Source organism: Anomaloglossus baeobatrachus, chromosome 7, assembly GCF_048569485.1.
Source record: "Anomaloglossus baeobatrachus isolate aAnoBae1 chromosome 7, aAnoBae1.hap1, whole genome shotgun sequence".
NCBI classification, from domain to species: domain Eukaryota; kingdom Metazoa; phylum Chordata; class Amphibia; order Anura; family Aromobatidae; genus Anomaloglossus; species Anomaloglossus baeobatrachus.
This window is the reverse complement of record NC_134359.1, coordinates 302,482,795-302,497,880: the sequence shown is the minus strand read 5'-3', so window position 1 is coordinate 302,497,880 and position 15,086 is coordinate 302,482,795. Positions and strand designations below refer to the sequence as shown.

The following is a 15,086-nucleotide window of genomic DNA, read 5'->3' as shown; positions in this document are numbered from 1 at the left end:
TGACCGACCGAGGGAGAGACCGACAGAGAGAGAATAGAGACCAAGAGAGCGAGCGAGACTCTGATCACGCCAGACAGGAACCTGTCTTTCAGCATGCCACCATTCACATGCGTTTGCGTGCAGTATAGTCAGGATCCAGTGATAAACAGTATTTGAACGCAGCTCAAAAACGCTACAAGTAACGATTTTGAAAAATGTTAAAGTACTGCAACTCGTCGGATCCTCACTAAACTGCACGCAAACGCATGTGAGCGCATGTAGACGCGTGTCCATTGCAAATGCATTGAAATTAAAATGTATTTGCACTAAACCGCTTTTTTCAGCAAAAAAAACGTTCAGGACGCATGTTAAAAAAACAGTGTGACAGCAGCCTTACCTGTACAGCATATACTATTGTCACGTCTCTAACTCCGCTTTCTGCTTATAGCAATGAAATGGTATAGATCATCATTAGTTCTAACTGAGCTTGTTCTTGGATGTTGACATTTTTGTCACTTGCTCATGAGGTTTATGATCTTGCTAGCATGCATGTTTGTTGTGATTGCAACTTATTGCCTCTTTTTGTCTAAAGTTAGCTGATTGATTGATTAACGAGCTAAATTCACCCAGATCTAAGCACAAACCTTGCTATATAAGTAAACCCAGCCAAGGGGAAGCATTTTTGCAGATTTTAAACAAGTGCTGATTTTAATAAGTGCACAGAAGTTATTCATGGCAGTTATACAGGGCAGGAGACATGCAAGGCCGGTTTCACACATCCGGTTTTTGCCATCAGGCACAATCCGGTTTTTGCCATCAGGCACAATCCGGTTTGTGCCTGATGCAATGGATCCGTCGCAGATTGTGTAAAAATTGATGTGACGGATCCAACAAAAAAAGGGATCTTTTTTAACCCCCCTTTTTCATGCCAGAGAGTGAGAGAGCTCCCATCATCCCCGCACACACACCAACACAACCACTCCCATCATCCCCGCACACACACTGGCACTACCGCTCCCATCATCCCCGCACACACCGGCACTACCGCTCCCATCATCCCCGCACACACACCGGCACTACCGCTCCCATCATCCCGCGCACACACTGACACTACCACTCCCATCATCCCCGCACACACACCGGCACTACCGCTCCCATCATCCCCGCACACACACCGGCACTACCACCCCCATCATCACCACACACACGCAGGCACTACCGCTCCCATCATCCCCGCACACACGCCGGCACTACCGCTCCCATCATCCCCGCACACACACCGGCACTACCACCCCCATCATCACCGCACACACTGGCACTACCGTCCCCATCATCACCGCACACACGCAGGCACTACCGCTCCCATCATCCCCGCACACACACACCAGCACTACCGCCCCCATCATCCCCGCACACACACCGGCACTACCGCTCCCATCATCCCGCACACACACTGGCACTACCGCCGCCATCATCACCGCACACACTGGCACTACTGTCCCCATCATCACCGCACACACGCAGGCACTACCACCCCCATCATCATACCGCACACACACCAGCATTACCTGAGTGACATCATCGCTGACAGCACGACTCACTTTAGTTGCTCTGTGGAGCTCACAGTGAGCAGCGGTGTTCTACTGCCGCACCTATCAGCTTCATGTAGCTGAGCTGGAAGCGTCGTGGGACCTCATGTGGATTACGTCGGACCTGGAGGGGTATTTGGGGGTTAATAAAGTGGTGAAAGAGGGGGATTTTTTGTCTTTTATTTCATGTAAAGGATTTTTCGGTGTTTGTGTTTATTTACTTTCACTACAGATTAATCATTGGGGGTGTCTCTTAGATGCCTGCCATGATTAGCCTAGGACTTAGTGACAGCTATGGGCTGCCATTAACTCCTTATAACCCCGATTGCAATACGAGATGGAATAATGAGCGGCCGGCATTTTCAAAAGCTGTTGAAGCCGCCAGAGCCGTGTGACAGCCGTGCAGTGCCGCACCGGTGATCAGTGAGTATGAAGGAGGGAGGACCGACTGAGAGAAAGAGAGAGAAAGAGACACTCTGGGCAGGCCCAGAAACAAAAAACAAATCCATTGTTGGATTCCATCATATGCCAGATGACTACGGATCAGGCGTTCATAGGCTTTCATTGTAACTCACGCCGCCGGATCCGGCGCGATACAGTTTTTCGCCGGAGACAAAAAACGTTGCAAGCAGCATTCCATCCAGTCGCCGGATCAGCTATTTACGCCGGATCTGGCCAAAGCTGGATGCAACGCAAGGCCATGCGGCACAATCTGGAGCTAATACAAGTCTATGGGGGAAAGAGCAAATCCGGCAGCAACACACGCTGGATCTATTCTTTCCGTTTTTTATTGGATTGTGCCGCACGACAAAAACCGGGATGTGTGAAACCAGCCTAAGTGTTCTGGTAAATGTAATGTTTGTGTTTATGCCCAAAGGACATCGACGATGGATGATCATTATAACAGCTGATGTATGATGAATTGCGATACTACCCATGTCGTTTATTGTGTTCTTTGCAATATATGTGATTTAAAATATATTAGTTGCACAAGTAGAAATATAAATAACAAAGAAAAATAAAAAAAAACACTTGCAGAACACATTAATAACCCTTGTTTTTTTGTGTGTGCATTATCTGCTATTCTGCTGTACTATTTAATATGGCTGTAGAGAGAGAACGTAAAGAGTTATTTCTCCTACTCATGTGTTAATCAAGAATGTTAATTGGTTTTAACTTTGTATATAATGGATCTTTGTTACATTGTCTGTATCTATGATTATGAGCGTGTAATACAGATCTCTGAATGCCTACAGCATATCAATTTCTATAGGATTAAATAAGTGCTTGGACTTTAGTCCTGGATCGGCCCCTTCTTCTGCTTTCCTTGGGTCTTCATATACACCTGTGAGCCATACAGGTGTGGCATTGGACAAAGGTGAGCAGAATTGGATTTGCTGCATTGCAAGTCACGGTATGATGTTTTTTACTTAATCCCCCCTCACCCTGCTCACTCCCCAAACTCTGTCCGTATATATTCCCCCTGAATCCGGCTGAGAGATAATTGTATTTACAAAATATTTAAACAATTGCAGCACAATCCAGACTCACCCCGACACCAGAGCTCGCACCCCGCAGATCTGCAGAAGCTTCCCCTGCACCGGCTGCCCCTGTCCTGGATCTATGGAGATCTGGTGATTCCGGAGTATATAGTGTGTGAGGGCGGGGGCCTCTGACAAAGGAGATGATTTCCCAGAAAACTGTTTTAGGTTTTATTTTCACTTTCTATATGAGTCAAGTGCTCTTGTTTATGAAATTCAACTCCTGGCCTTTAACCCTTAAAATCTGGATATCATGAGCCCATCAGCCTTATATACAGACAAACTCTATAGAGTGCGAGGGTAAAGTAGCAGCAGGTGTGACGCATCCCCCACAATTCATACTTAGAGGCAAAAAATTGTTTAAAAGAACTCAGTATAGTACATGAAGAGTCACATAAGAGTCTATGTGACTCTTCAGATTTTGTGTTATACTGAGCCTGATGAAGAGACCGGAGTAGTCTGGAAAGCTGCTATTATTACCATCTTTTCAGTAGCCATTAAAAGGTATTAACCACTGAGGACTTCAGTTCTTTTAAACAATTTTTTATCTCTACTGGCTAACACTGTACAAAGATATATTCTACTTAGAGGCAGTAATCCAAGCACTTTATGAGTGAAGAGGAAATGGGTATTACTGTCATACACAAGAATCAAAAGCACTATACGCAGTGGCGGACATACAGCATGTGCAGGCGCCCAGGGGCCCCGAGTGTGAAGGGGCCCCTAGGTCCTGAAAACAGATAGGGATTTCCTTTGCCAGCGGCAGCTTGAACACTTAGGCTGTGTCTGTCCGCACTTTGCTTTTTTACTTGCTTTTTCAAATGCAGCGTTTTAGGCTATGTCCACACTTTGCTTTTTTACCTGCTTTTTCGCTGCTTTTTCAACTGCAGCGTTTTAATGCCAAAATGGATGTGTTCTGCTTTTCAAGCATAGTCTATGGGAATTTGAGATTTCTTGTGCGTACTATGCTGTTCAAAACGCTGCGTTTTTGTGGCAGAGTTTGGGCAAAAACTCTGCTTCTTAAAGAAGCAGCATGTCAATTGTTTTTGCCATTTGCCTATTGAATTGCAAGTACCGTGACGCAAAGTGCGGACATAGCCTAAAGCAGAGTTTTTGCCCAAATTTCTGCCACAAAAACGCAGCGTTTTGAACAGCATAGTGCGCACAAGAAATCTCAAATTCCCATAGACTTTGCTTGAAAAGCAGAACACATCAATTTTGGCATTAAAACGCTGCAGTTGAAAAAGCAGCGAAAAAGCAGGTAAAAAAGCAAAGTGCAGACATACCCTAACAGGAGAAGCAGGGGCCCGATCAGCTGAATGCATATCATTATGCAGAGCTGACACGGGCCCCTTCCTCACCTGTTAAGGGCCTGCAGGAGGGAGGATTCATTCTCCACACAAGCTGCCTGCCGGTGCAGAGGATGATGTCATCTCTCAGAGACAGAGGAGACTCGGCCCACCAGCTCCGTCTCCAGACTCGCAGAGCAGGGGCCTCTGTCTACAGACATGGCTCCCTGCCTCCCTCATGCCTGAGCTGCTCTCCCCCTCCTGCACTGGAATAATTTCTAGAAAATACAGCAGTCGGGCCCCAGGAGGAGGAGGAGGAGAGGCTGCACCACAAGAGAAGATGGAAGGACCTGCTCTCCTGGGCTCCATGTACCGGGATCTGCAGAGAGGGTGAGTCCATGTGTAATGTGTGCACATCTATCTATCTATCTATTATATGTGTATCTAATCTATCTATCCCTCTGTCTATCTATATATCTAATATATGTGTATCTAATATATCTATCGCTTTGTCTATCTATATTATCTATGTATCTGATGTATCTATTATCTGTGTATCTAATCTATCTATCCCTCTATCTGGCTATCTACATATTATCTGTGTATCTAATCTATCTATTATCTGTGTATCTAATCTATTTATTTATCCATCTTTCTATCTATTATCTGTGTATCTAATCTATTATTGGTGTATCTAATCAATAGATATATTTATATATATATAAAAATCTATGTATCTAATCTGTTTATTATCTTTGTATCTAATCCATCTATAGTCTGTGTATCTAATCTATCACTCTGTCTATCTATATGTTATCTATGTATATAATCTATCTATATATATTATCTGTGTATCAAATCTATCTGTCTGTGATCTGTGTATCTAATCTATCATCTATCTACAGTTAGGTCCAGAAATATTTGGACAGTGACACAAGTTTTGTTATTTTAGCTGTTTACAAAAACATGTTCAGAAATACAATTCTATATATAATATGGGCTGAAAGTGCACACTCCCAGCTGCAATATGAGAGTTTTCACATCCAAATCGGAGAAAGGGTTTAGGAATCATAGCTCTGTAATGCATAGCCTCCTCTTTTTCAAGGGACCAAAAGTAATTGGACAAGGGACTCTAAGGGCTGCAATTAACTCTGAAGGCGTCTCCCTCGTTAACCTGTAATCAATGAAGTAGTTAAAAGGTCTGGGGTTGATTACAGGTGTGTGGTTTTGCATTTGGAAGCTGTTGCTGTAACCAGACAACATGCGGTCTAAGGAACTCTCAATTGAGGTGAAGCAGAACATCCTGAGGCTGAAAAAAAGAAATAATCCATCAGAGAGATAGAAGACATGCTTGGAGTAGCAAAATCAACAGTCGGGTACATTCTGAGAAAAAAGGAATTGACTGGTGAGCTTGGGAACTCAAAAAGGCCTTGGCGTCCACGGATGACAACAGTGGTGGATGATCGCCGCATACTTTCTTTGGTGAAGAAGAACCCGTTCACAACATCAACTGAAGTCCAGAACACTCTCAGTGAAGTAGGTGTATCTGTCTCTAAGTCAACAGTAAAGAGAAGACTCCATGAAAGTAAATACAAAGGGTTCACATCTAGATGCAAACCATTCATCAATTCCAAAAATAGACAGGCCAGAGTTAAATTTGCTGAAAAACACCTCATGAAGCCAGCTCAGTTCTGGAAAAGTATTCTATGGACAGATGAGACCAAGATCAACCTGTACAAGAATGATGGGAAGAAAAAAGTTTGGAGAAGAAAGGGAACGGCACATGATCCAAGGCACACCACATCCTCTGTAAAACATGGTGGAGGCAACGTGATGGCATGGGCATGCATGACTTTCAATGGCACTGGGTCACTTGTGTTTATTGATGACATAACAGCAGACAAGAGTAGCCGGATGAATTCTGAAGTGTACCGGGATATACTTTCAGCCCAGATTCAGCCAAATGCCGCAAAGTTGATCGGACGGCGCTTCATAGTACAGATGGACAATGACCCCAAGCATACAGCCAAAGCTACCCAGGAGTTCATGAGTGCAAAAAAGTGGAACATTCTGCAATGGCCAAGTCAATCACCAGATCTTAACCCAATTGAGCATGCATTTCACTTGCTCAAATCCAGACTTAAGACGGAAAGACCCACAAACAAGCAAAACCTGAAGGCTGCGGCTGTAAAGGCCTGGCAAAGCATTAAGAAGGAGGAAACCCAGCGTTTGGTGATGTCCATGGGTTCCAGACTTAAGGCAGTGATTGCCTCCAAAGGATTCGCAACAAAATATTGAAAATAAAAATATTTTGTTTGGGTTTGGTTTATTTGTCCAATTACTTTTGACCTCCTAAAATGTGGAGTGTTTGTAAAGAAATGTGACAATTCCTACAATTTCTATCAGATATTTTTGTTCAAACTTTCAAATTAAACGTTACAATCTGCACTTGAATTCTGTTGTAGAGATTTCATTTCAAATCCAATGTGGTGGCATGCAGAGCCCAACTCGCCAAAATTGTGTCACTGGCCAAAGATTTCTGGACCTAACTGTATCTATCCCTCTATCTATATATGATCTGTGTATCTAACCTATCTATTATCTGTGTATCTAATCTATTTATTTATCCCTCTATTATATATGCATCTAATCTATTATCGGTGTATCTATCTAATCTATCTATTTATTCCTCTGTCTATCATATTATCTGTGTACTTAATCTATCATCGGTGTATCTAATCTATCTATCCCTCTATCTATCATTTGTGCATTTAATCTATTATTTATGTATCTATTATATATAAGAGGTATCTATGTATAGTGTATATATAGTGTGTGTGTGTATATATATAGTATATATAGTATATAATGTATATACACTATATATATACTATATATATATACTGTATAGTATATATACTATATACTATATAGTTGTGTGTGTGTATATATCTATATTACATAGTGTATTACATATTTACAATGTATTAGTTTTTTGTGTTCTAAAGTTGTATCCAATAAATATATTTTATGTTCTATCCAAATATCTTGATTATTGTATCATAAAATGATTAAATGTCTGATGTTCATATTGTACAATACATTTTTTCACTTAAATATAAGCAATATATGTCGGAGTCGGTGGAAGGGAAATTGAGGAGTCGGAGTCGCAGGTTTGGCTTACCGAATCCACAGCCCTGGTGGAAAATAAATATTTGGTCAATAACAAAAGTCCATCTCAATATTTTGCTTTATATCCTTTGTTGGCAATAACAGAGGTGAAACATTTTCTGTAAGTCTTCACAAGGTTGGCACACACTGTTGGTGGTATGTTTGCCCATTCCTCCATGCAGATCTCCTCCTCTAGAGCAGTGATGTTTTGGGCCGGTTGTTGGGCAACAAGGACTTTCAGCTCCCTCCAAAGGTTTTTATGGGGTTGAGATCTGGAGACTGGCTAGGCCACTCCAGGACCTTCATGTGCTTCTTAGAAAGCCACTCCTTCGTTGCCCTGGCAGTGTGCTTGGGATCATTATCATGCTGAAAGACCCAACCATGTTTCATCTTCAATGCCCTTACTGATGGAAGGAGGTTTGCACTCAAAATCTCACAATACATGGCCCCATTCATTCTTTCATATACATGGATCAGTCGTCCTGGTCCCTTTGCAGAGAAACAGCCCCAAAGCAGGATGTTGCCACCCCCATGCTTCACAGTAGGTATGGTGTTCTTTTTTTTTTTTTTAAATCAGATACTTTTTTATTAAAACAGAATACATACAACAGAATAACAAATCGGCATCCAAATTAAATTTATCACATCTATTACCCCTTTAACTCCCCCTCCCGCCCCTCCCTCACCCCGGCAGCAACACTTCTCCCCGATACTACATCCCATATAGTACACACTTATAATACCCTCCAACTGTAGTATAGCAACCATCCCGTTGTGCAGGAGGAACAACTAGTAACACAAATAAAACAAAACACACACATCAGAGGTCTCGGACAGCTATCCCCGTCCCATATCAGTTTACTGGTCCATCACTCGTCCCATCCGCATTGCAGCCAAGGAGACCATAGCTTCTCAAACATTTTAACATTCCCCTTTCTTTCATACACTCCCTGTTCCAGCTGAAGAATACATTTCACCCTTTTAATGTACTCTCCCCTGGTCGGGAGGTCTTTTTTAATCCAGGACCTGGCGATTAGCTTTCTTGCCGCATACAGCAGCCTAGCAATGACAATTTTCATAGTATTTTCCACTCCAAGCTCCTCAACATATCCCAATAGGCATATCACTGGTTCCCTGGGGAGGACACACCCATATGTTCTTCCTATCTTGTGGATAACCTTAGTCCAAAAGTAGACCAGTCTCGGACAAGACCACATCATGTGAAAAATACCTGCGTCAGATCCCTGACACCTTGGACACTCCGAATTCCTTTTCAACCCCATTTTAAACATCAGTAAGGGAGACCTATATACCCGGTGAATCACGTATAGGTGAGACAGTCTGGCCGGTTCGCTCATGGAAAGTTTAGGGACATACTCCAGGATACTCTCCCACACCTCCTCCGTTATCGGCCCAACTTCCTCCTCCCATTTAGATTTAGTTTTAATTGGGTATTCTAACAGAAAGGTATGTAGTATATCTTTATAGGTGCCAGAAATGATCCCTTTAGTGCTTCCTCCGCCCTTACACACATACTCCAGTACCAGGTCAGTCTGTATGGCCACACTTCGTTTAGCCGCTTGGGCTGCAATCGCATGTTTTAATTGACTGTAGTGGAGCCAGCCGGACGCCGGCAACTGAAACTCACTCTGTAACTGCGGGAACGATTTCAGAATTCCTCTGTCCAATATCTGATGCATAGAGTAGAAATGCTTCAAATTCATAATTTATTTGTACAAAAATTCATACATATAGAAAATGCAAGGTCAAAAGACCAGAATAAGTCAGGCACAGGGGGTGACAAAAGATAAAATAGGCAAAAGAACCCGGAAATCTGCACTTCCATGAAGCTCTGACACAATCAAATAACCAGTAGGTCCCATGGAAGTAAGACAATACAATAGCGTATCTGGAATCAGCACATAAAATTCATCAAGACCATGTGGATCATACTAGGAAGAGTAACAGAGCAAACAGGCAGTGATGTCAAGACACATGCATCATGCTCCTGTGTAATATAAGTAAACCCTGAACCAAATGTTCAATGGATTAAACATCTTAAAGGATGGGAAAACAATGCATGTGTACTTAACAAGACACTAACCTGCGGCTCTATGCAGATAAAATACTGCACATGGATATTGCAGATAAATCCGGAGGTGACGGAAGGGGTGAGCCCCCAAGATAAAACTCCAACGTACGTTTCACGTGGATGTTATGTTCGCTTCATCAGGGAGTGATTAGAAAGCGCAGCGGGGCTACTATAAATAGCCCAATGTCCAGCTGGTACGTCTCACTGATCAGTCTCGGCGCGTGCGCACATCACACGGACGTGCTCAATAGGATCAATGGCATCTATATGGAAGCGGACATGATAATCGTCACGGCGGATATTGAGTCACTATATACTTGTATCCGCCATGAGGATGGTTTGGCAGCGGTCCAATTCTTCCTTGGGACCTCCGGCCGGGACAGTGAGATGTGTGACTTAATACTCCAGCTGCTCCGCTTTATTCTAACCCACAATTTTTTTACTTTTAAAAACTCATTTTACCTGCAGCAGCGTGGCACTGCGATGGGTGCGGCCTGTGCGCCCTCGTACGCTAATCTCTTCCTAGGCTTTTGGGAGAGATTCATTTTTGGCGACGAGGGCGACCAGGCCGTATCCCATGTGCAGTGCTGGCTCAGGTACATTGACGATCTTTTGATTTTGTGGAGGGGTACGGCGGAGCAGCTGGACTTATTTATGGGTAGACTTGGCGTGAATTCTTTCAACATCAAGCTGACTTACAAGTATAACACCAAATGCATCGACTTCTTAGATGTTCTCATTGAGGTTGATGAGAACAATTTTATTCAAACGGATGTGTTTCGTAAGTCCACATCCGTGAATTCACTTATTCACGCCTCGTCTGCCCATCACATGTCCACCATTCGCGCTGTCCCTACCGGACAGTTCCTGAGGATGAGGAGGATCTGCTCCTCGGATTTCAAATTCGAGGAGCAAGCTGCCGACCTCATGTCGCGTTTCCGGGAAAGAGGTTACAGTAACCGCAGTATAAAGCGTGGGTACCTGAGGGCAAAACATACTTCTCGATCCCAGCTCCTTCTTTCTAGACAGAAAAATTCTTCTGATGAGCATAGTGTTAGATTTATTACCACCTACAATAGTGAATGGCACAATATGAGAGCCATTCTTAATCAACACTGGCCCATTCTTAAGACCGACCCATCCCTTAGGGAGTCACTCTCTGATCATCCATTGATGACTGCAAGAAGATCATCAAATTTGAGGGATAAACTTGTCCGGAGCCATTATGTTCCTCCTACGTCTGGGTTTCTGGGCTCTACGTTACCTCGTGTTGGCTTTTTCCCATGTGGCCACTGCCTGGCCTGCCGCAATATGTCACGTAGCTTCGTGTTCTCATCTGCAAATGGGAAACGTGAATTCCAAATTAGAGACTACATTTCTTGTGGTACGTCTAACGTTGTTTATTACGCGGTTTGCGGATGCTCACTTATTTATATTGGTTTAACATCTCGTGAGCTACGCATCCGCGTGAGAGAGCACGTGCGTGACATTGCGGCGGCCCGGACGGTGGATGATGTTGCCACCTTAAAAACATTGCCACGCCATTTTAAAGTACATCATGGATGCGATCCTAAATCTTTAATGGTTCGGGGTATTGAAGTCGTCCACAGTGGCATTAGAGGTGGCAACATCAAGAAGAAATTAGCCCAACGTGAGACCAGATGGATGGTGACTCTTGGCACAGTCGCCCCATCTGGTCTCAACGAGGCTTTGAGTTTTGCCTCTTTTCTTTGATGTCATCAGCTTAATGGGGATCCCCCCCTCTTGTTTTTAGGGGTTTGATGTATCTATTTTATATACAATTTTTTATCTTTTGTTTTGATTCTCATTTCTATTATTCTTTCTTCCCCCTATATCTTATGTGGCTCAGCTATGATTCCAGCTGTTATCCTCATCCTTTGGTCCAGAAATCTGATCGTTTTCTACACATCTTTATCTTCAAGCCACATGCAGAATTCGGGATCCGGTGTTATGCTCCACGACTGTCCTCCATATATATATATATATATATATACGTCATGACCGATATACATTATTTATGATTACTTCGCATATATGTTCTTACTGTGTTATATGACTGACATACATTGTTCATGATCACTTCGCAGTATACGAGGCTGTTGTGCCTGGCACTTCCGGGTCCTGAGCGCTTACTGATGTGCGCGTGCCTGCATCTCACCGCCGCCTCCGCTCTCCCCGGCTGTCTCTGGTTTGACCTCTGCGCATGCGCGGGAGCTATGGAGACGCGTCCCTGCTCCCGCGCATGCGTTGGGTCATGACGGCCGGTGGGAGGCGCTGGGCTGTGTAGTGTGATGTGCGCACGCGCCGAGACTGATCAGTGAGACGTACCAGCTGGACATTGGGCTATTTATAGTAGCCCCGCTGCGCTTTCTAATCACTCCCCGATGAAGCGAACATAACATCCACGTGAAACGTACGTTGGAGTTTTATCTTGGGGGCTCACCCCTTCCGTCACCTCCGGATTTATCTGCAATATCCATGTGCAGTATTTTATCTGCATAGAGCCGCAGGTTAGTGTCTTGTTAAGTACACATGCATTGTTTTCCCATCCTTTAAGATGTTTAATCCATTGAACATTTGGTTCAGGGTTTACTTATATTACACAGGAGCATGATGCATGTGTCTTGACATCACTGCCTGTTTGCTCTGTTACTCTTCCTAGTATGATCCACATGGTCTTGATGAATTTTATGTGCTGATTCCAGATACGCTATTGTATTGTCTTACTTCCATGGGACCTACTGGTTATTTGATTGTGTCAGAGCTTCATGGAAGTGCAGATTTCCGGGTTCTTTTGCCTATTTTATCTTTTGTCACCCCCTGTGCCTGACTTATTCTGGTCTTTTGACCTTGCATTTTCTATATGTATGAATTTTTGTACAAATAAATTATGAATTTGAAGCATTTCTACTCTTTGTTCTCTGTTTTGATCATGCTATTGGAGTAGCTCTACAGTGGTGTGGCGATTTATATATGACCCACCTCACTGTATCTTTATGTACATGGACATTTTGAGATTAATATCTGATGCATGTATATTACACCCTTGCGTCTCCACTCCTCAATATTCCCCATTTTCTGAATCTCCGGGAGATTACTGTTATCCCAGATAGGTGTAAACTTAGTTAATCGGGTCACCCCTCTCACCCTTTTCAGCCTATCCCAGGTCTTATTTATAAGTGCCATTGTAGGAGATGTTCTACCCAGGAGCCCCACCGCACCATCCTCTAGTCCCATTACCAATGGACTTCTACCCACTATGTATTCCAGTACTTCTTTAATGCCCCCATCTTTCTCTCGATCAGACCAACCCCTGAGGTGTTGACATTGCGCCGCTATATAATACAATTCCGGATTTGGGATTGCTAGACCCCCCTCATCCTTCGGCCTTTGTAAAGTCTCTAATCGCACCCTAGGCTGCTTTTTACCCCACACCAGGTCCCTAAACAGCGAGTTTATCCCTTTAAATCTTTTCCTTGAAATACAAACAGGGGCATTGTGCAGTATGTATAGGAGTTTAGGCATTACTACCATCTTTAGCAAATTAACCCTTCCAACAACTGACAAATGTAGCTTGTTCCAGGCATCCACCTTGGCTCTCAATTTTTTAAGGAGAGGCCATAAGTTCACCTGTATGTATTTTTCTACTGGCAGAGATATCTGGATACCTAGATATTTAAATTCGTCCACATTCTTCAATTTGTTAGCCCCAGTATCCTCATTTGTCCAGGCTACTTCCCCATCCACTTTAAAGAGGCTTGATTTAGACCAATTAATGGTCAGTCCCGAAACTTCTCCAAATTTCTCTATTATCTGCATGGCATGATCCAATGAGGCTGATGGATCCCCCAAGAAAAGTAATAAATCGTCAGCATAAAGAGCTATTTTCTCCTCTAAATGCCCATACTTAAATCCATGGATCTTCTTTGATTTCCTAATGGCCGCCGCCAGAGGCTCTATTGCAATAGCAAATAGGAGCGGCGATAGTGGGCAGCCCTGTCTCGTTCCCCGGTGCAACTCAAACGCTGAGGAGGTCATACCGTTAACTCTAACTTTAGCAGTAGGCCTATTATACAACAGCTGCACCCACTTTACAAACCGTGGGCCAAAACCCATATGCTGCAACACTTTCCACAGATACCCCCACTCAACACTATCGAACGCTTTCTGGGCATCTAGCGAAGCGATCACCCTCCGGCCAGGGTTGTCAGGCGGCAACTGTAGATTAAGATATAATTTCCTGATATTAGCAGCTGTCGACCTATTGGCCATGAACCCTGATTGGTCCATATGTATTAGGTTAGATATAACTCCAGTCAGCCGGTTTGACAACACCTTAGCCAGAAGCTTCACGTCCGCTGTTAATAACGAGATGGGTCTATATGAGTCTGGAAGCCTCGGATTTTTATCCTCCTTAGGAATTAATACTATTATTGCTTCTCTCATAGATTCAGGCAATACACCTTCCCCCTCCGCCACCTCAAAGACTTTCAATAGTTTGGGTAATAGGATTTCTTCTAACTGTTTATAAATTTCAACTGGTAGCCCGTCTGCTCCGGGTGCCTTGTCATTGCTCATGCCATGCAGAGCGTCCTCCAGTTCATCAATAGTAATAGGTGACTCCAGTTTATCTCTATCCACCACAGACAACACCGGAAGCTCACCTCGCTCAAGAAATGAGTCCACCTCTTCCCCCCTCATCTCTCCAATAGAAGAATATAACGTGCGATAGAAATCTTTAAAGACCCCAAGGATCTCCTCAACCTCAGTGACCTGTGTCCCCTCCACCGTGTCCATACCATGCACAAATGAGCTACTACTTTGAGCTGCAGCTATGACCGATAATAGATGACCAACTTTTTCCCCCTCCTCATAAAAATGCAATTTTTGGAATGCCTGCTTCCTTACCGCCTTCTCCAAAAGCATCTTATTAACCTGTTCATGCGCCTGCCTAAGATTTTGCTTCGCGTCCGTAGTAGTACTCCGGATTGCTTCCAGCTCTGCCTTATCTAAGGCCTCCAGCCTATCTTTCTCATCCTGCCTCGTCTGTGTTTTACGTTTACAGATATCCCTGAACAGGAGCCCCCTGAGGTATGCCTTCATTGCATCCCATACCACCAGCGGACCAGTGCTACCCTCGTTGTGGATAAAGAAATCCCCAAGATCCCGTTCTATATTCCCCATATTAATATGACGGATCCATGCTGGATGAAGCTTCCACTCTCCCCTCCTTCCCCCTGTCAGGGTCCCCCGTCGTATGGACACTAGAATTGGGCTATGATCTGAAATCACTCTTGTCAGATATTGCACGTCGCCTATCATTGCATCCATCAGATCACTAGCTAGAGCCATGTCAATGCGGGACAGAGTGTTATGCGAAGCCGAATAACAAGAGAAGCAGGAT

General features: G+C 43.8%; 1 protein-coding gene across 3 annotated transcripts in view; it reads right to left on the bottom strand.

Annotated features, from left to right (window-relative positions):
- The window catches only part of LOC142245684 (interferon-induced very large GTPase 1-like), a 38,562-nt gene extending 35,356 nt beyond the window's left edge, over window positions 1–3,206 (bottom strand). The window contains exon 1 of one of the 3 annotated variants that reach the window (XM_075318613.1): window positions 3,120–3,206. The gene's annotated coding sequence lies outside the window, so the exon portion shown is untranslated. Of the gene's footprint in view, window positions 1–1,547; window positions 1,603–3,119 lie in introns of those variants that run through there. The other 2 variants (XM_075318615.1, XM_075318614.1) reach the window with 2 other exon arrangements.
- Between the last annotated feature and the right edge of the window lie 11,880 nt (window positions 3,207–15,086).